Source organism: Amphibalanus amphitrite, unplaced genomic scaffold (genome assembly GCF_019059575.1).
Source record: "Amphibalanus amphitrite isolate SeventyFive unplaced genomic scaffold, NRLGWU_Aamphi_draft 000967F_arrow, whole genome shotgun sequence".
NCBI classification, from domain to species: Eukaryota; Metazoa; Arthropoda; class Thecostraca; order Balanomorpha; family Balanidae; genus Amphibalanus; species Amphibalanus amphitrite.
This window is the reverse complement of record NW_024882461.1, coordinates 1-20,465: the sequence shown is the minus strand read 5'-3', so window position 1 is coordinate 20,465 and position 20,465 is coordinate 1. Positions and strand designations below refer to the sequence as shown.

Genomic DNA, 20,465 nt, shown 5'->3' with positions numbered 1-20,465 from the left:
TTCATCACAGTGATAACATCAGCCTCAGAGTGCAGAAAAAAACTTAATATCAAACATCCGAGCATAAACAACAGCGCTGGCCATGAGAGGCGAGCGGTCGATCGGTGTCAATGGTTCCGACAGGCGGGCCTGGCCCGGACAGAACCCGACCCTCGAGACCAGCCTGCTGAATACCACGCAGGCAATGCATAGAAATGTTTGGCCACAGCGGCTGCACGGGAGCGCCAGCCGCGCGATGCGATATGCATTGTAAAACCCGATTTATTGTATCATTTTGTTGCGATAAACCGGAATTTCAAAACATTTCAGGTTATTACATCATCTTATGATGCAATAAATTGAAATGTCAGGATTTAACGTGAAAGGTCGGGAAAAAAATTTACAGCGACATCTGAGAACGTTGTAATAAATCGGGTTTATTACCTCACGCGACTTGCACAGATTTTGAACAAAGTGGAAAGACGTCGCTGTTCTGATATGAAGAGCTACCATATTTGAAAATCACGATTTGAATATCCTGTTTATTTGAACATTTGCGCAGGGCATTTCCCTATATGGCCTCTTTCAGCTTAGGCCAAAGTGGCGCACAACCTGTTATGCAATGCAGCATGCATCTGCCATTTTGTATTTATATACACTGTGCCATTTTGCACCCATTTTGAAGTGAAGTTACTTCGATTACTTCGGAGGGTGTGGACGTGGAGTTGGTGTCAGTGTGGAGGTTATGTTGATGTTGCAGGTAAGTTTTAGGGTTTTCATTGTTGAATGTTGATTCAATCGCAATTCAACTTCGGAAAATATTAATAAATTTATGCAATATCCCCATGCAGACAGCCATCCTTTGCAAATTTACCCACCAAACTAAGCAACCAGATGCAATCAAATACCTACTGATTAAATGCTCCATAGAAACCAACTGAATTTAATATTTTAATTCAAACTAAGTAGGTATGCTAGTTAACAATTGAATGACTTTACCTTTGATGGTATTGGGCTGGGTCCAATGTTTTACATGATAATAATATCTGCATGATATGGGTACCTATTGGGTATTGATGTTTCGGGGCTTCGTAGGGGTAGTAGTAGAGCAGGCGTCACACTTCTTTTCGCAACCAAGGAGAGGCGCTGTAGGTACTAGGTTAGGTTGTAGATTTTAGGTGGTTTAGGTGGTAGATTCTAGGTTGTAGGTTGTAGGTAAGGTTAGGTTCAGTTTGGTTTGGTTTGGTTCGATAAGAAAGCAACTTTGGGTAGAGCGCCTTTCCTTGGTTGCAAAAAGAAGTGTGACGCCTGCTTTACGACTACCTTCGTAGATAACCTGCATGGTTAAAAAACTTAAACAATTTTGTTTTTACTGCCTGTAATCATTTTATTATTTACATTAAGTTGTATGGATAGGTTCTGAAATCATGCTTACAAAATGTCATTTGTATTTCTTACCCCATCAAAGAAGATAAATGAAAATCTAGCAATGGCTCGGAATGCTCGGAATTGCCTTTAAGAAATCCACTTAGCTCTTGGACACTGCTGTTATTGCTATTTTGACATGTTTGGCCAATTTCTTAGTTGTGACTTATGCTACTGCACAAATTAATTGCTTACATTTTCTCCTTTACTAAATTAGCACATGGTCACTCCCTATATGCTTATAAATTTGGCATTGGTAGGGCAGACATAGCACGAGCTACCATATGTGATGCTGTAGATTGTAGGTTTTAGGTTGTAGGTTGTGGTTGTAGATTGGGTAATTTCTTCCAGTGATTGAAAGACTTTACTTTCGGCGAATTAAACTTTGTGATTGTTGTGGGCTGTGGCTGGGTAATGCTTGTTTTTGTTACATTACATTTATTTCTAACTCAGTGGACACTTAACTTTTGACTGGCATGCTATCGTTATGGGGTTTACCCATTGATTTCAGTTTCCCTGAAAAGTGAGTACAAAATTATATTTTTTTCTATGATGAGTACTGAGTACAAAAATCTTTGGTGTCTGGAGACACCAATCAGCGGCAACTTTTGCAACACTGGAACATAGGGTACACCAATGGTGGGCAGGTGGGTAAGTGCCCACCCACTTTTCGAGTGGGGGCCAACCATGTGTTTTGGCCCACCCACTTTTTACTCTAGGCCCTCGTCTCGATTTGAGAGGACGTCGTCACCTCCCATAATAAACAAACTTGGTAAAAATAAGTTCCACGAATCCCCACGCACGGACTCCAAGGGGCCGTGATGGATCCAAGGAGGCCCTCTATTCATACTTGACAGTCGAAGCGCCTGAGACTGATGGCCTGAGAGGCCCTAGTGGATCTGAGGAGGCCCCAATATCCACACTGGTCTGGGGAGGCCACTGACACCGGCGGTCTGGGAGGCCCCTTTATCCACACTAGTCGGAGGTCTGAGACTGGTGGTCTGGGAGGCCCCTCCCCTCCATCCACACTAGTCAGAATAGGCCCCTGACACTGGCGGTCTAGCCGAGGCCCCCTACCCTCACTAGTCAGAGGAGGCCCCTCTATCCTCAATAGTCAGAAGAGGCCCCTGAGACTGATGGTCTGGGAGGCCTATCCATCTACACTGTAGTCAGAGGAGGCCTCTGAGACTGATGACCTGAGAGGCCCTTATAATCACACCAGGCAGAAGAGGCCCATGAGACTGATGGACTGAGAGGCCCTTCTATTCATACTGGCCACAGGAGACCCCCCAAAACTTTCTGTCTGGGACTGGGAGGTCCCTCAATCCGGCACCAGTCTGAAGAGTCCCCTGAGACTGATGGCCTGGGAAGCCCTTATATTCACACTAGGCAGAGGAGGCCCCTGAGACTGATGGTATGAGAGGCCCTCATATCCACACCAGTCAGAAGAGGCCCCCGAGGCTGATGGCTGTGAGGCCCTTCTGTTCATATAACTGGCCACTGGAGGCCCCTGAAACCGGTGGTCTGGGAGGGCCCTCTATCCAAACTAGTCAGAAGAGGCCCCTGGGACCGATGGTCTGAGAGGCTCTTATATTCATACTGGCCACAAGAGGCCCCTAAGACTGATAGTCAGAGAGGTTCACTCCTAATGAATCTGAGGGGGCCTTCTATCCACATTTACACTTTTCTAGGGAGGCCCCCGAGACTGATGGTCTGAGAGGCCCTTTTATTTATACTGTCCACAGGAGCCCCCTGAGATTAATGGTCTGAGAGGCTCTTCTATTTATACTAACCAGAAGAGGCCCTAGGATTGATGGTCTAACAGGCCCTTCTATTTATACTAGCCAGAGGAGGCCCATGAGACTGATTTTCTGAGAGGCCCTTCTATTCAAACTAGGCAGATGAGGCCCCTGAGAATGATAGTCCGAAGAGCCAGGTGGCGGCAACTTGCCGTGGCCATATTTCGGCTCGGTAGAGCCCCACAGAGCACATGAGAGCACCTCAAGGGGTCCTAAGTAGACACGCTTATTCCCATAAGGGTGCCACGCCGGCTTCTGAAGGCTCCTTGTAGGCATCTAAGGGCCCTTTCCGGCCTCTAACGGCTCCACCCGCCTGTGATGGCTCCACACCAGTGTTTATGAGCGCCACACAGCGGCGCCTTTGAGGGTCATACTAGTGTCTCTTAGGGCCCTATATCGGTGGCTCTGGGGGCCCCACACCGGCGCCTCTGTGGGCCACCACACCTGTGCATCTCAAGGCTCTATAAGTACATATGAAGGACCCACACCGACACCTCTGAGGGCCCCACACCAGTATCTCGGAGCTCTGAAGGCCCTACACCGGTGACTCTGAGGACTCACCGGCTCCTGAGAGCACCATGTTGAATGTTGATGTCTAACGGCTCCACAAGGCCACTGAAGGCACCACACAAGCCAAGCTCTCACTGAGCTCTAATGTCCATGTACCGGCCTCTGAGGGATTTAAGCCAGCGCATTCATAGCTCCACACCAGCAATTGTAAGGGCTTCACACTGAAGTATCTGAGGGTTCCACACCGGTGTCTCTAAGGGCCACATACCGGCATCTCAGAGGGCCCCATACCGGCGTCTCCGAGGGTCCACATCTGGCGGGCACCCATCATCGACTGAAGGTCCCGACTCCGAGAGCCCCATCTGCGTCTGGGAGTAACATGCCGTCTTAAGAACCACAGCGGCTCCTCTGTCGAAAGATGGGCGTCTGCATGCCAAAGGGGAGCGGTTCTGAGACAGTAGGGCACCTACGTGCAATAGAAGGGCGCCTATGAAGCCCTTAGGTGTGCCTTAATGCGAAAGAGGGGTGCCTCTGAGGCCTACATATATGGGCGTCCACATGCAATAGAGGTCTGCACTGCAATGGATCGATGCCATGAGGGTGCATTCATAAGAAACAGGGGCGCCGGCATGGCAAAGAGAGGCGCCTTCAAGTGTCCATAAAAGAGAGACGCCTATGATAAGCGCACATTGTATGCGACAACGGGGCGACTGTGGGACATATAGGGATGTCTCTGATGACTATACATAGGGCGCTTATATGCCAAAGAGGGCGCCTATAAAGCTAATGGGGCACCTGGGAAACGAGGAAGACATTTGTGTAAGGGTTTTCAGGGGTCATGCACCGTTCGCGGCATATAGATTCTAAAAAAAAAAATCGGAGGGAGAATAAGTTTTAAAAATGGTGCGGACTTCCCGCACTGTTCGCTGAAGCGGTTACGCCCCTGGGTACATCTGCTCGATCTCAGAAGCTAGATTTGGAGGTCATACTTGAAAGCAGCCGGCAGGACGAGGCAAAAGTTGGAGGCCCCTGAAAATAGGAGGCCCCCTGGAAAAGGAGGCCCCTTGACAGGGTGGCCCACCCACTTTTCATGACGTTCCTACGCCCGTGTTCCCATCAAAAGGTTCGGACTAAATTTATTTTTAAAAAATCAAATCAACATGACAAATAGTTGTTGGATTAACTATGCACGATGTACGTCAGACACGTACCCAGGATTTCGCCCACGAGGGGATCACCTGCTCTTGAAGGGGCCCGCGAGTCACCCGGGGGCCCGGGGTCAGCCCAGGCAGGGACGTATCCAGGACCTTTCGATGGGAGGGGGGCACGGTGGGTCCGGTCCCACTGGCAGACAGGCCTCTTTAAAACGGTCTGCCCTGAGAAAATGTTAAAAATTGGCACGTAAAAATACCATTTATGCCCAAGGAGTGTGCCTAATGTGCATGGTATTTTACGAGCAAACGAAGCAAGCGAGCTCCTCAGTCACCGGTGTGAAAGGCCGTCAGATGCGCTGGTGTTGAGTCCTCACAGCCGCCGTTGCGGGCCGCGGGGCCTTAGGGCTTAGAGACACTGGTGGGGCCATCATTGGCATGTGCGTGGCCCTGCACAGTGGCCTGAAAGTGGAAAGTGGCCTTTCATAGTTCATAGACTAAGACTGGCAAGGACACTCAGAGGCTGGTAAGAGGCCATCACTGGTACTGGCCCAGTCACTGGTACGTGGCCCTCAGAGACGCTGGTTTGGGGACTCTCAGAGCCGCCGATGTAGGCCCTTAACCCACGTTCGTGTAGGGGAGGGGTCGAACGGCCCCCTCGGTTTTTCGCGAATAACTCGCGTAAAAAGCGGCCGATCGCGACGAAACTTTCAGTACCCTCGGGTTATTCAATTTTACACCTACCCTAAAAATTTCATGACCCTGACCTAAATGACCTTTGACCTGTGACCTACTTTTCGAGCCCATGTTTGGCCGGAATCGCGGTTCGGCGTATGTCGGCTCGCATTAGCCGCGCGTTTCCAGTCTTTTCGTGGTTTCAGGCGTTCAAACATGTGATATGATGTTGCCCCCATGCATTAGGGTGGGTGTCAAGGTCACCTGAAGGTCTGGTCAGGTCATTGACCTTTGATGACCTCGGTTCACTTTTTCGAGTTTTACATGTTTCTAGGCTAGTTTTTGGAGCTGAATTCGAATTTAGCAACCATATGAACATTAACGAAGTAGTTTTGGTGCCTTCGTAACATGTTACGAAGCTGTCAGAGGCGGTTGACACCTACTGCGAAGACCCGGCAGGACCCCTACTGGTTGACCTGACCTGACCTGACCCGGCCCAGTTAAAATGCATGAGGACATCATCTGTGATCAAAATTAACATGATATTCGTGATCAACACCCCGAAAGCCCCCATATCAGCCACACTGCCACACTACGACGTTCTAACAGGTCCCGATTTTCCCGACTTCTGGGTCTTTGACCTGACCTGGAAGGTCAACCAATGAACTAGGACCTTAATATTGGGTGTCATCGGTTTCCTCTCGTCACGGGCAACACGCTCGTTTTTTTTTCTGCGAAACTCTAGCTCAATCATAGGCGAAACGGCAAGGGGGGGGCAACGGGCCCCCGCCCCCTTACCTATACGTTCGCGGCTGGAAAAACACCAATACGGGCGAGGGTTAATGTTACTACAATACGGCGAGGGTTACGGGCGATGCGCTGATGTGGGTCCCTTGGAGATGGCGTGAGGGGCCTCGCAGGTGCCGATGTGGTGGCTTTTAGAAACACTGGTGTGGGCCGTGGGGCTATCACAGACGGGTGTGGAGCCATTGCAGCTGATCCCTCATTGGCCGTTACTAGGGCCCTCAGAAGCCGGCAAGGTCTCTCAGAAACCGGCGCATTGGTCCTTTATGGAGATAAGTGTGGCTACATAGGAGCCCATCTGACTCATTGAGTGGTCTCCAGGCCTTGACACAATTCTATTCGACCGACCTCCTCGTACAGGAGATTCTTCTCCGTCTGACAGCCCTCGACCGAGAGGGAACATCAATCACTTTTTGCTGGATCCCTAGTCATGTTGGTGTTGCTGGCAATGAGCGGGCGGACGGATGTAAAAGTTTCAATGATACAAGCGGCAATATTTAGTGTATGCACCTCTCACACCTTGACTGCCAATAACACTTGTTTTCAGGTTGGCGTCAGTCTCCACTATCCAATCACAGATGGATACCAAACGAGGTGAGTTACAGTCACTGTCGAAGTATTCCTTGGTTTGCAGAATATTGGAATCCATAATCTAGGGGAAAGTGGTAGAATCTTTGGATGAAAACAGTGTGATAGGCAATATCCAGCATGAGTTAAATAAAGGCTGTTTATGTTTAACCTAGACTTTTTTGAAGCTGCGACAGATACTACAAACACTTTTGGCAAAGAAAGCAGTTTGATGTAGGTAGCATACCTTGACCTCAATAATGCGTTTGATAAAGTACCACACATAAGGATAGTATTGCAATTGAAGCTGCAAGGCATGAAGGGGAATATACTAGACCCGGTTGACAGGACGCCAGCAGCGTATAGTGCTAAATGGGTGAAGGGCAAGGTGGGAAAAATGTTCTGATTGGGGTTCCTCAGAGCTGTATTAGGTCTCATGTTCAAAATTTATGTAAATACAATCGACGAAGGCATAGCTTAGTAGAGTGCTCAAATTTGCAGATGCTATTAACCTGCGCCGTGCTGGTGGTCTGAGTTTTAATGTCATGCTGGGGGCTCAGCGGTCAAGGTGGGCGCATGACCGCCACTGAGGGACCCTCAGAGGTCATTGTAGGACCCTCAAAGACCGGTATGGGAGCTGTGCGAATAGCTGGCGTGTGTTTCTTGAGCCTCGTGATAATCGAATAAGGGCCAGGGCCCATACCCCCATGGGGGCTCATCGGTTAGTTTGGGGGGGGGGCAATAAATGCTATGATGCCCATGATTTGCCTTGGGGGGGGGGGCAGTGGCGCGGGAGCCGGGGGGGGGGCTAGGGGGTGCTGAGCCCCTCCAACTTTTCGGCTGGGAAGGGGGGCTCGTAAGGTATTTGAGCCCCTCCAACTGGAGGGATCGAAATCGGAAATATACCAACATAATTTCATAGATTCATACATAGGCGCGGGAACCGGGGGCAGTGGGGCAGCTAGCCCCCACAACTCTGGGGCCGTGGGGGCGGTGCCCCACAACTTTTCATAAGGTCAGGAACCGTTGGGGCAGCTTGTCCTCCCCAAATTAGGGGTTGTGGGTCACAAAGGAAGAAAGCATTTAAGTGAAAAATCCAATCACATTAAACGCATGACATTATCTTATAGTTAACTCCGTAACGTTGTCAGCATCGTGTGCTTCATTCAACTCAGTGTTGGCTGCCTAATTATTGGCCGGCCGCCTCTCTCTCTCTCTCTTCTCTCTCTCTCTTCTCTCTCTCTTCTCTCTCTCTCTCTCTCTCTCTTCTCTCCTCTCTCTCTCTCTCCCCTCCCTCCCCCTCCCCTCCCCTCCCTCCCCTATGTCCTATTCACCGATCCTCACTGCTCGCTCGGGCCGCGTAGAGTGAGGCTCTGCCGACTCGCTCTGACCGCCCGCCGGTGACGTCACGGCCCCTCCGGCAAGGTCAGGTCAGGCCACCGCTCGCTAGTGCCGGCCGGACTTGTCGGTCCGAAGCCATACTAGCTCCGGAACGCTACGGCAAAGACTGGTTAACCGGAATAGAGCCATATCGACCCAAACTCTTATTCCGACGGCGTTCCGTTTACACCGGCCCAAATCTGGCGTGCCGGAGTCGCTAGGGCAAAACGGACTTGAGCCAAACCAATTGCTGGCTGGGAAACTTCCTTTAGTATTTTATGTTAGCTAATAGCTATCAATATTTGACAGGGCGCATAGCTGGATCATATGGGAAGAGGATGCTGCTTGCTGCTCTCCACTCCCGTGGCAGACATAAAGGCGCGCAGCGTCACTCACGTAAAAATGGACGAGGTAAGACGTGACTATGGTGCCTACATTTGTGTTGTTACCAGTTACTCAGTCCACCCAAATCTACTTGTATCTATGCTAATCAACACATCATAATTCAATCGTTTTTCTGGTTTTTCTTTAGACATTGTTCTTTTTTTGGCTCACTACCTGATCCTACATTTTAAAATCACTCGCCGAATCACTGGTGATGGTTAAAAAATCAAGACAGCATTCATCCTCCTACCGCCATGCTTCCTTATGCGTTGCCATATCTTTTCTTTCCAGAAGTCCTCCCTTCATCTCCTGGGTCAGCCGGCCGCGTGGATGAAACCCCTCCTCACACCACTGAGTATCATGTATACCACAAATATCCTGGACTTGACTTGACTATGACGACTCATGAGCTGCGACCGGCTACCCATGCGATGGACGGAGCTCCGCCGCCCGTCCTGACCCCGGACGCTAGAAGGTGGGATGCTCATCATCTGCGTGAGACTTCTGAGACTGCGACCGGAGCCCCGCAGCCCGTCCCGACCTCTGACGCTGGAAGGTGGGATGCTCTTCATCTGCGTGAGACTTCTGAGACTGCGACCGGAGGCCCGCCGCCCGTCCCGACCCCGGACGCTAGAAGGTTGGATGCTCATCATCTGCGTGAGACTTCTGAGACTGCGGCCAGAGCCCCGCCGCCCGTCCCGACCTCTGACGCTAGAACGTGGGATGCTCATCTGCGTGAGACTTCTGAGACTGTGGCCAGAGCCCCACCGCCCGTCCCGACCTCTGACGCTGGAAGGTGGGATGCTCTTCATCTGCGTGAGACTTCTGAGACTGCGACCGGAGCCCCGCCGCCCGTCCCGACCCGGACGCTAGAAGTGGGATGCTCTTCATCTGCGTGAGACTTCTGAGACTGCGACCGGAGCCCCGCCGCCCGTCCCGACCCCGGACGCTAGAAGATGGGATGCTCTTCATCTGCGTGAGACTTCTGAGACTGCGACCGGAGCCCCGCCGCCCGTCCCGACCCCGGACGCTGGAAGGTGGGATGCTCTTCATCTGCGTGAGACTTCTGAGACTGCGACCGGAGGCCCGCCGCCCGTCCCGACCCGGACGCTGGAAGGGATGCTCTTCATCTGCGTGAGACTTCTGAGACTGCGACCGGAGCCCGCCGCCCGTCCCGACCCCGGACGCTGGAAGTGGATGCTCTTCATCTGCGTGAGACTTCTGAGACTGCGACCGGAGGCCCGCCGCCCGTCCCGACCCCGGACGCTGGAAGGTGGGATGCTCTTCATCTGCGTGAGACTTCTGAGACTGCGACCGGAGCCCGCCGCCCGTCCCGACCCCGGACGCTGGAAGGTGGGATGCTCTTCATCTGCGTGAGACTTCTGAGACTGCGACCGGAGGCCCGCCGCCCGTCCCGACCCCGGACGCTGGAAGGTGGATGCTCATCATCTGCGTGAGACTTCTGAGACTGCGGCCAGAGCCCGCCGCCCGTCCCGACCCTGACGCTAGAAGGTGGGATGCTCATCTGCGTGAGACTTCTGAGACTGCGGCCAGAGCCCCGCCGCCCGTCCCGACCTCTGACGCTGGAAGTGGGATGCTTCATCTGCGTGAGACTTCTGAGACTGCGACCGGAGCCCCGCCGCCCGTCCCGACCCCGGACGCTGGAAGGTGGGATGCTCTTCATCTGCGTGAGACTTCTGAGACTGCGACCGGAGGCCCGCCGCCCGTCCCGACCCCGGACGCTAGAAGGTGGGATGCTTCATCTGCGTGAGACTTCTGAGACTGCGACCGGAGGCCCGCCGCCCGTCCCGACCCCGGACGCTGGAAGGTGGGATGCTCTTCATCTGCGTGAGACTTCTGAGACTGCGACCAGAGCCCCGCCGCCCGTCCCGACCTCTGACGCTGGAAGGTGGGATGCTCTTCATCTGCGTGAGACTTCTGAGACTGGCCGGAGGCCCGCCGCCCGTCCCGACCCCGGACGCTGGAAGGTGGGATGCTTCATCTGCGTGAGACTTCTGAGACTGCGACCGGAGCCCCGCCGCCCGTCCCGACCCGGACGCTGGAAGGTGGGATGCTCTTCATCTGCGTGAGACTTCTGAGACTGCGACCGGAGCCCCGCCGCCCGTCCCGACCGGACGCTAGAAGGTGGGATGCTCTTCATCTGCGTGAGACTTCTGAGACTGCGACCGGAGCCCCGCCGCCCGTCCCGACCCCGGACGCTAGAAGTGGGATGCTCTCATCTGCGTGAGACTTCTGAGACTGCGACCGGAGGCCCGCCGCCCGTCCCGACCCCGGACGCTAAATGGGATGCTTCATCTGCGTGAGACTTCTGAGACTGCGACCGGAGGCCCGCCGCCCGTCCCGACCCCGGACGCTGGAAGGTGGGATGCTCTTCATCTGCGTGAGACTTCTGAGACTGCGACCGGAGGCCCGCCGCCCGTCCCGACCCCGGACGCTAGAAGTGGGATGCTCATCATCTGCGTGAGACTTCTGAGACTGCGACCGGAGGCCCGCCGCCCGTCCCGACCTCTGACGCTGGAAGGTGGGATGCTCTTCATCTGCGTGAGACTTCTGAGACTGCGACCGGAGCCCCGCCGCCCGTCCCGACCCCGGACGCTGGAAGGTGGGATGCTCTTCATCTGCGTGAGACTTCTGAGACTGCGACCGGAGGCCCGCCGCCCGTCCCGACCCCGGACGCTAGAAGGTGGGATGCTCTTCATCTGCGTGAGACTTCTGAGACTGCGACCGGAGCCCCGCCGCCCGTCCCGACCCGGACGCTGGAAGGTGGGATGCTCTCATCTGCGTGAGACTTCTGAGACTGCGGCCAGAGCCCCGCCGCCCGTCCCGACCCGGACGCTGGAAGGTGGGATGCTCTTCATCTGCGTGAGACTTCTGAGACTGCGACCGGAGCCCCGCCGCCCGTCCCGACCCGGACGCTAGAAGGATGCTCTCATCTGCGTGAGACTTCTGAGACTGCGGCCAGGCCCCGCCGCCCGTCCCGACCCTGACGCTGGAAGGTGGGATGCTCTTCATCTGCGTGAGACTTCTGAGACTGCGACCGGAGCCCCGCCGCCCGTCCCGACCCCGGACGCTGGAAGGTGGGATGCTCATCATCTGCGTGAGACTTCTGAGACTGCGCCAGAGCCCGCCGCCCGTCCCGACCCGGACGCTAGAAGGTGGGATGCTTCATCTGCGTGAGACTTCTGAGACTGCGACCGGAGCCCCGCCGCCCGTCCCGACCCCGGACGCTGGAAGGTGGGATGCTCTTCATCTGCGTGAGACTTCTGAGACTGCGACCGGAGGCCCGCCGCCCGTCCCGACCCCGGACGCTAGAAGGTGGGATGCTCTTCATCTGCGTGAGACTTCTGAGACTGCGACCGAGCCCCGCCGCCCGTCCCGACCCCGGACGCTGGAAGGTGGGATGCTCTTCATCTGCGTGAGACTTCTGAGACGGCCAGAGCCCCGCCGCCCGTCCCGACCCGACGCTAAGGTGGGATGCTCTCATCTGCGTGAGACTTCTGAGACTGCGACCGGAGCCCCGCCGCCCGTCCCGACCCGGACGCTGGAAGGTGGGATGCTCTTCATCTGCGTGAGACTTCTGAGACTGCGACCGGAGGCCCGCCGCCCGTCCCGACCCCGGACGCTAGAAGATGGGATGCTCCATCTGCGTGAGACTTCTGAGACTGCGACCGGAGCCCGCCGCCCGTCCCGACCCCGGACGCTGGAAGGTGGGATGCTCATCATCTGCGTGAGACTTCTGAGACTGCGGCCAGAGCCCCGCCGCCCGTCCCGACCTCTGACGCTGGAAGGTGGGATGCTCTTCATCTGCGTGAGACTTCTGAGACTGCGACCGGAGCCCCGCCGCCCGTCCCGACCCCGGACGCTGGAAGGTGGGATGTTCTTCATCTGCGTGAGACTTCTGAGACTGCGACCGGAGGCCCGCCGCCCGTCCCGACCCCGGACGCTAGAAGGTGGGATGCTCTTCATCTGCGTGAGACTTCTGAGACTGCGACCGGAGCCCCGCCGCCCGTCCCGACCCCGGACGCTGGAAGGTGGGATGCTCTTTATCTGCGTGAGACTTCTGAGACTGCGACCGGAGGCCCGCCGCCCGTCCCGACCGCGGACGCTAGAAGGTGGGGTGCTCATCATCTGCGTGAGACTTCTGAGACTGCGGCCAGAGCCCCGCCGCCCGTCCCGACCTCTGAAGCGGGAAGGCGGGCTGATGCCCGTCATCTGCGTGCGACTTCCGAGACTGCGGCTGGAGGCCTGCCGCCCGTCCCGACCCCGGACGCTAGAAGATGGGATGCTCTTCATCTGTGTACAACTACTGGGGCGACGGTTGGAGCCCCGTCTCGTGTTTCCCCACCTACCTCTGAGACGGGAGTTTGTGGGTCAGTAAAAACCTCTTATTCAACAGCACTGCCAACTGAACTGATCGACATGACGCCGTTCTCTGCAAGCGAGTACGACCTTATGTCACCCACCTGCTCTACTTCGAGGGCTTCAGTCCAGGATGCAGGGGACCATGGCACATGGACTTTTCCTGAGCACTTGATGTGCAATCAAACAGAGATCACGGCTCCCGAGAACCACCATTTGGAGGAGAACGAATACGGAGAACAGGGAGCTGAGTCTGATGTCAGCGACGGTGTTGAGGTGGCTCCGCCCCAGCACAGTTCTCAGTCGCGTACATCTCAGTCGGCGAGGAACGGCGCATCGTGCGGCGAAGTGCGGAAAAAAAATGTTTGCATATATTGCAAGCAAAAGAGAAATCTGATATGGCGCCATATCAAGACGGTCCACCGTGACGAGAAGGAAGTCAAGGATACAGGAGTGTGATTCTGAGCAGGAACGAAAAATGAAAATCACCGTGATGATCAACAAAGGCAACATGGAGCACAACAAACTCGTCCTACAAAGGGGTGAAGGTGACATGATCTTGGGAAGGAAGTCGGACCAGGCGTCCGTGGACGACTACGTGCCATGTCCTTACTGCTATCTTTTTGTGGTTAAAACCAACATGATGCAGCACATAAAACATCACTGTGTGGCTCGCAAAACAGAATGCCCAGACATTCCCACGGTGCTGGCAGAGAGCCGGACGCTCCTGAGTGACGGCCAAGAAGAAAATACTGGGTATCACAAGGACATATTGTCTCGTATGCACGACGATGCAGTTACGAAGACCATAAAGAACGATGAACTCCTGAAGAAGTGGGGTGCCAACTTGCACGCGAAACTTGGAAGGTCGGGTTTTGCGCAGATAAGCCAGCGCCTAAGGATGATGGGCGAAGTTGTCCAAGCAGCCGGAAAGAGCATGCAAGAGCTGATCAATGGCGAAGGATTTGATACGGTTGTAAGTGCCACCAAATCCGTCTGTGGGTTTGAGCAGGACAAGCTAAACGCCCACACGGGGCTGCCCACATACAAAACTCCTTCAAAGGCCATGCGGATTGGAGGCGAACTACGACAGCTGGCTGCTCTCAAGAAGGGCATTGCGCTGATCAAGAAAGAAGAAAGCGAAGTGAAAGATGCTGAGGCGTTCTTGTATCACGTGGACCAATTCTGGAATGTGAAGATCAGCAGCGTAGCGCTGAAGAACCGCGAGTCGAACAAGTATGACAAGAAAGACATGCTGCCCTTTACCAGCGATTTGAAGCTTTTCACCGAAAAAATGAAGGAACGAGTGAAAGAAATGACAGAAAAGGGAATACATGGCATGACAGACTATGCAAGGCTGAGCAAAGCGGTTCTCGCCCGTTTGCTAGTATTCAACAAACGCCGTCCTAAGGAGCTTAGCAGCATCCTGCTGCAATCATGGATCAACCGAGAGATGTACAAACAAGAGACGGTAGAAGAAGTGAACAAGTCAATGGGTGAAACAGAAAAGAAGTTGTTCAACGAGCTCGACGTCGTCATGTCCCGCGGCAAGTGCGGGAACAAGGTCCCCACCCTGATACCGAGCGACTGCGCGGCTCCGCTGCAGCTACTGGTAGACAACCGGGAGACGTACATTGACAAGGATAACAAGTATCTGTTCGCAAACCCTCTGGCGAGGACTACAGGACACTACAACGCAGGCGTGGTGCTTAAAGAGCAGTTGTCGGACATGGCACTAAACAGGGCAGATCTCTTCCATGCAACAAAACTACGGAAATATTGTGCTACAACGTCCCAGATTCTAGAGATGGGTGAATTCGATATGGAGGTGCTCACCGGCACATGGGACATGACAAAGACGTGCATCGTGGGTACTACAGACTGTCAGACGCTACTCACGAACTGACGCGTGCCTCCATCCTGATGATGAAGCTGGACGAAGGATGCCTCTCAAAATATAGCGGACGGAGCCTGGAGGAGATGCTCACTGAAGGTAACTAATCGTTTGTACATGTGCTAATCGTAACATCACCATTCGTCTGTCATTTTAGCAGACATTTCATGCAGTTAAAGCATTAATTTGCAATGTAGTGTTAAAGAGGCAATGCAATAACACCATGAAGAGAATCGTACAGAGCGAAGGCAATGTAAGACCGTTAAAGTTCACTGGTACTACTAGGTTATATGCAGACCCATGGTGCTGTACTTCAGATTAAGGACGAGCGCGGATAGCCAAAGCAGTCCGGGTACCACCGTAGCACATATGTTCCGTTCAGCGTTTTTTTTTCAGAAATGCTTGCCCATTATGGCAGGCACTTATTTTGCATCACACATATTCTTAAATCTGACAGAGACGGTTTTTCAGAGGACTTCGACGAGCCAGGCTCTGAAAATGAGGGCGGTCCGGCTGATGATCGCCAAGAGGACGATGAAGGAGGTGAGGCGCATTCACTACATCTATAGTGTGTTCCATGTCAAGCTTGCGGCTGAAGTGCTCTGTTGAAGGCAGTGCGTGATTTCTGTGCATACATCTTACATTCTAAGACTCAAATTATTGAATGGAGTAGCGCGCTCAGCGAATTGCCTGGAACTGCCAAGGGGACTCCGACCGCAAGCTTGATATGGAACAGACTATAGTCCGGCCTGAAGTTTTATAGTGGGAGGGCAATTGCATAGGTGAGTTCATATGCATTTATTGAAGCACTGCGATCGATGCAGGATAATAAGCGTATCGCTCAATAACTGCATTGTCCATGCGAGAATGCCTTTACTCACGTCCGTCTGAGGAGGGAGGGAATCCGACCCATGGGTGATTTTTTTTTTTGCAATAGCAGCTCGATGGCGGCGTGAAGCGCCGCCCGCCACCCAACCTCGTCTACCCTCGGCCTCGTTTGCAATTTTGCTAAATCTGTTACATATGAAATGTCATATGCAAAAAAAGTATTTAAGCAACACTCACTGCGTCTCCTTTGGTGAAATCTTGAGCTTAACGTATTGAGACAAAATATTTTGATAAAGCTCGATAGGGCTTGTTCTAAGTTATCGAATGCTATCTTAATTGTTCTAGCTTTTATGTTTTTTTTTTCGAGACACGTAGCGTTTCGTGCTGAAAAGCGCCATTTTTATTTTTAATGCTGGCTTTTATCATGCAAACCCTCTAAATATTGATGTAGTTAGGGAGCGAGGACTCATGAGCCCCTTTCCCATGAAAATTTGCTGTTTTTAGTTCCATGGGAGCGAAACGTAAGTGGGGTCGTATCAAGCCCCCCCCCCCTCCTCAGTCGTTCTTGTTCGGGGTGGCAAAAAAAAAGCAGTAGACAGGTGCAGGTTTAGGGGACGTCGTGCTAACGAAACGACAAACTCAAAATCTTTAACAAGACATGAAGCGAAAAGATCTTTTTGGCCGGAGGAATCCAGAGCGTCGTAAGCCTCGTCGTAACTGCGACGTGTCGCAAGTTGTGTAGTAAGTCGTTTTTGGAGGGATCAATCGATGAGTAGCGTTACTTAAAGGGACTATCCCACCTTCTAAAATGTTATTAAAACCAGTTAAATTGTGCCCGACTTTATAGATTGGATGACCAGGAACACGGTTCTGGCATTTATTTTTCATTAAACATCTTAGACTTCCCATATTCCAAACACAAACTTTCAAATATGTGACGTCACAGCCCAAAATTACCTCCTTCCCCAGGCCACATTACTGTCATAAAGCAGATTCTTTTTACTTTGTAGGCACCACAACAAAGTTCAGACCAAGTTTTAAGCGATTTTTCAACGAACAAACCCATTTAAATCAGAACGACTAAACGAGGTGACGTCACACTAACGGTCGCTCCATGTTGAAGATAGGGCCTTGTACAAGGCCCATTTTCAAATGAAGGGAACGAATTTCTTCAACACCAGGAGGCCGCGGGGGTTGCAACCTAGATAGATATAGGTTTCTGAACCTCGCCGCAAACTTGGCTATCTCAACTCAAACCCCATGTTAAAGGTGGGATAGTCCCTTTAAGTAGTAAAGCCTGTCGCAAGTTGCCTGATTTGCGACACAACTTACGAATTTGAAATAGCAGTCGTAAGTTGTGTCGTAAGCTAACCTTGCTTTGAGGAAGAGGTCACAGGTCACAGGTCATTCGGGCCATGGTCACGAAATTTACATGGTTAGTGTAAAATTGTTTGAACTTGAGTTAAAATTTGGTTACAATCCGTTGACGCTAACGCGAGTTATAGAGCTTGAACCGACGGGTCATCTGTGAGGCCTCAATCCGTGCCAGCGAGTGTTAAAAATGGTGCATAATATGTTATATTCAAATTCATTGGGGTATTCAGGGATACAAAGCAGCCTTATATCATTCCAGCAACTACTGGCGAGTCCAGAAAGGCGATCTTGGACGTTGCGAGGGGCATCCCCCAAAAGATTCTCCCAATTCCAAAAACGACGTGTCTCAGATGGCCCCCATGACTCCAATTTAGCTCTGTGATGACCCCAGTTGACCTCTGTGATCTGCCGTGTCTCAGATGACCTCCGTGACCTCCCATTGAGCTCTCTCATTACTCCGAGCTGACCTCTGTGACCTGACGTGTCTCAGATGACTTCCGAGTTTTGTGATGACCCCAAGTTGACCTCTGTGACCTGACGAGTCCTATATGACCTCCAATTGAGCTCTCTCATGACTCCGAGCTGACCTCTGTGACCTGACGTGTCCCAATTGAGCTCTGTGATGAGCCCAAGCTGACCTCTGTGACCAGACGTGTCCCAGATGATCTCAAATTGAGCTCTGTGATGACCCCAAGTTGACCTCTCTGACCTGACGTGTCCCAGATGACCTCTATGACCTCTAAGTGACCTCTGATAACCCCAAGCTGACTTCTGTGACCTGACGTGTCCCAGCTGATCTCAAATTGAGGTCTCTGATGACCCCAAGTTGACCTCTGTGACCTGAAGTGTCCCCAGATGGCCTACAATTGAGCCCTGTGGTGACCTCAAGTTGACCTCTGTGACCTGACGTGTCTCATATGACCCCCATGACCTCCAATAGAGCTCTGTGATAACCCCCAAGTTGACCTCTGTGACCTGACGTATCTCAGATGACCCATATGACCTCCAATTGAGCTCTGTGATGACCCCAAGTTGACCTCTGTGACTTGACGTGTCCCAGATGACCTCCGTGACCTCCAATTGAGCTCTTTGATGACCCCAAGCTGACTCTTGTGACCTGACGTGTCCCAGTTGACCTCCAATTGAGCTCTGTGATGACCCAAAGTTAACCTCTGTGACCTGACGTGTCCCCAAGTTGACTTCTGTGACCTGACGTGTCCCAGATGACCTCTGTAACCTCCAATTGTGACCTCCAACTTCAACTCTCTTACCTCTCTGTGACTTCAAACTCTCTGAACTCATTTCTTCTAAAGCATAGCTTCTAGATGCTCTTTAGCCACGAATCTCCTGTGATCGACCCCAAATTTTATGGCAAATTATGTGAGCGTTAGCGATCACAAGTCACCCAGTTGAGACAAAGCTTCAGAATCAGAGAACATGCTTGACCTGGCTGTCTCATAAGCTCTCAAACCAGAAAGGCGAATGTTCCGTTATGCGTGATAGAGTTTTCGACCTTACTGACGTTTACTACGGGATCAGCTGATCGTGTAGCCTTTTAACCCGCGCACCGACGGGGGTCTGCGCCAACTTAGTACGACGGGGGGGGGGACGGGGGGGGGGGGGGCGGATGACCGCCCCCCCCCTGAGATCTCGAGAACGAAGCAAGATAGCGACAAGCGGTAAACGGCATCGGATACGCACGGTCAAGATCTACAATTTTTACTAAGGTCATTTTCAGGTCAGGTCAAAGATGACGTCACAGGGGTCGAAAAAGTCAAAATGGCGGCGCTAAATATGGAGATAGTTTTTCTCGAATAACTTTCGAATTAGTCGAGATAGGAACAAACTAAGGGCCTCATCGTGATCCTCTCGTCAATCCGCATCGAATGATATATGTTGACCTCGAAAGGTCAAGGTCAAAGGTTGACCTCAGGTCACGTGACCTCGAGGTCATCATGTATATCATTCGATGCGTCTTGACGAGCTGAACACAATGAGACCATCCACGCGTCTGTATCTTGTTCCTGTACGGAGTTATTGGCCAAAAACCTTTGGTGACCTTTGATGACGTCACATGACCTCACAGCTGCCCAACAGCAAAACAGACCTCAAGGTAGTGAAGGTTGATCGTATATGAAGTCATGTATGGTATATGGGGCCATTCCGACCCGTTTTAGTGGTAAAAACAGGGAGTTGATTTTTCCCCCATTGACTTATAATGGGGAGGTCGCGAAATTGACCTGACCTTAGGTCACCGATATCAAAATTCCGAGATATACAAATTGTAGCTACTAATGACCTAATAACATCCTGCGACTTTCAAAGGCCTCCGACATCTACTGTAGCTCTGGCACGGTGACAAAGTTGCAAAAAAGTGACTTGAGGTTGGGTCATTCAAAGTGACCTGGTGACCTGACCTTGAAAGGTAGGAGGTTCAAACTTGCACACATGTGTAAAATTGATAAGGGAATAGTCATACCAAATTTCGCGGCGCTACGCGCCACGGTTTTCCCGCTATTCGCGAAAAACCTCAGGGGGGGCGGATATCCGCCCCCCCCCGTCGGTGCGCGGGTTAAATTCTCGAGTAAAGCGGGTATTTAAGCCTCGTCGTAGCTACGTTCTGTCGTATCCTCCGAAACCCCTCTTTCCTCAACATCCCTCCTTTTTCGCTACGACACAACTTGCGACGGGACATGTGTCGTAACTTGCGACGTGTCGTAGATGGACTTGCGACGCCCCGGCCAAATTTATGTTCTCATGCATAACCATGTAATGTTAACAGAATTACATGGTTAAGTGGTTCTATTCCTAATGTTAACTATATTTTTTAATGTCCACAGGCCATGAACAGCGGAAGAAGGACCGCAAAAAAAAGTAAGTGAAAGGTTTGGCGCCTTACATCGCCTGCATCAGCTTTACGTGTTGCATTATTTCATAAACGTATTGAAATTTCCTGCATTAAATACCCTCTTTGAAATTTGTATACCTTTTTATATGCAAAGAAACAATAAATGTTGATGGTTTGCCCCCCCGATTTTTTAGACTCGATAGTAGAGGCACCTATGTATCTTGCGGCAATGGCTAACAAACAAAGAAAACGGCAGACAAGGAAGCATGAAGCACCAAGTCCAACACATTCTGCCGTCCAAAGTCAAAACCCCACATGTCAATTTTGGGTCATTTTTCGTTTTTTACACCATTGTGACCAGCTTGCAAAGCTCTATTTCATGCCATGAGGATTTTTTTTCAAAAACCAAAAAAAGCTTTTTGGGAGAGGAAAAACAAATTTTGGAATTCACACGTCTTTGAAAAGCA

At 52.1% G+C, this 20,465-nt stretch overlaps 1 long non-coding RNA gene across 1 annotated transcript; it reads left to right on the top strand.

The window, feature by feature from the left end:
* Positions 1–14,888: 14,888 nt before the first annotated feature.
* LOC122368682 lies at positions 14,889–20,053 on the top strand. Its single transcript, XR_006254277.1, has 3 exons — positions 14,889–15,047; positions 15,420–15,491; positions 19,991–20,053. It is a non-coding gene; the product is annotated as an uncharacterized LOC122368682 (long non-coding RNA).
* The last annotated feature ends 412 nt before the right edge of the window (positions 20,054–20,465 follow it).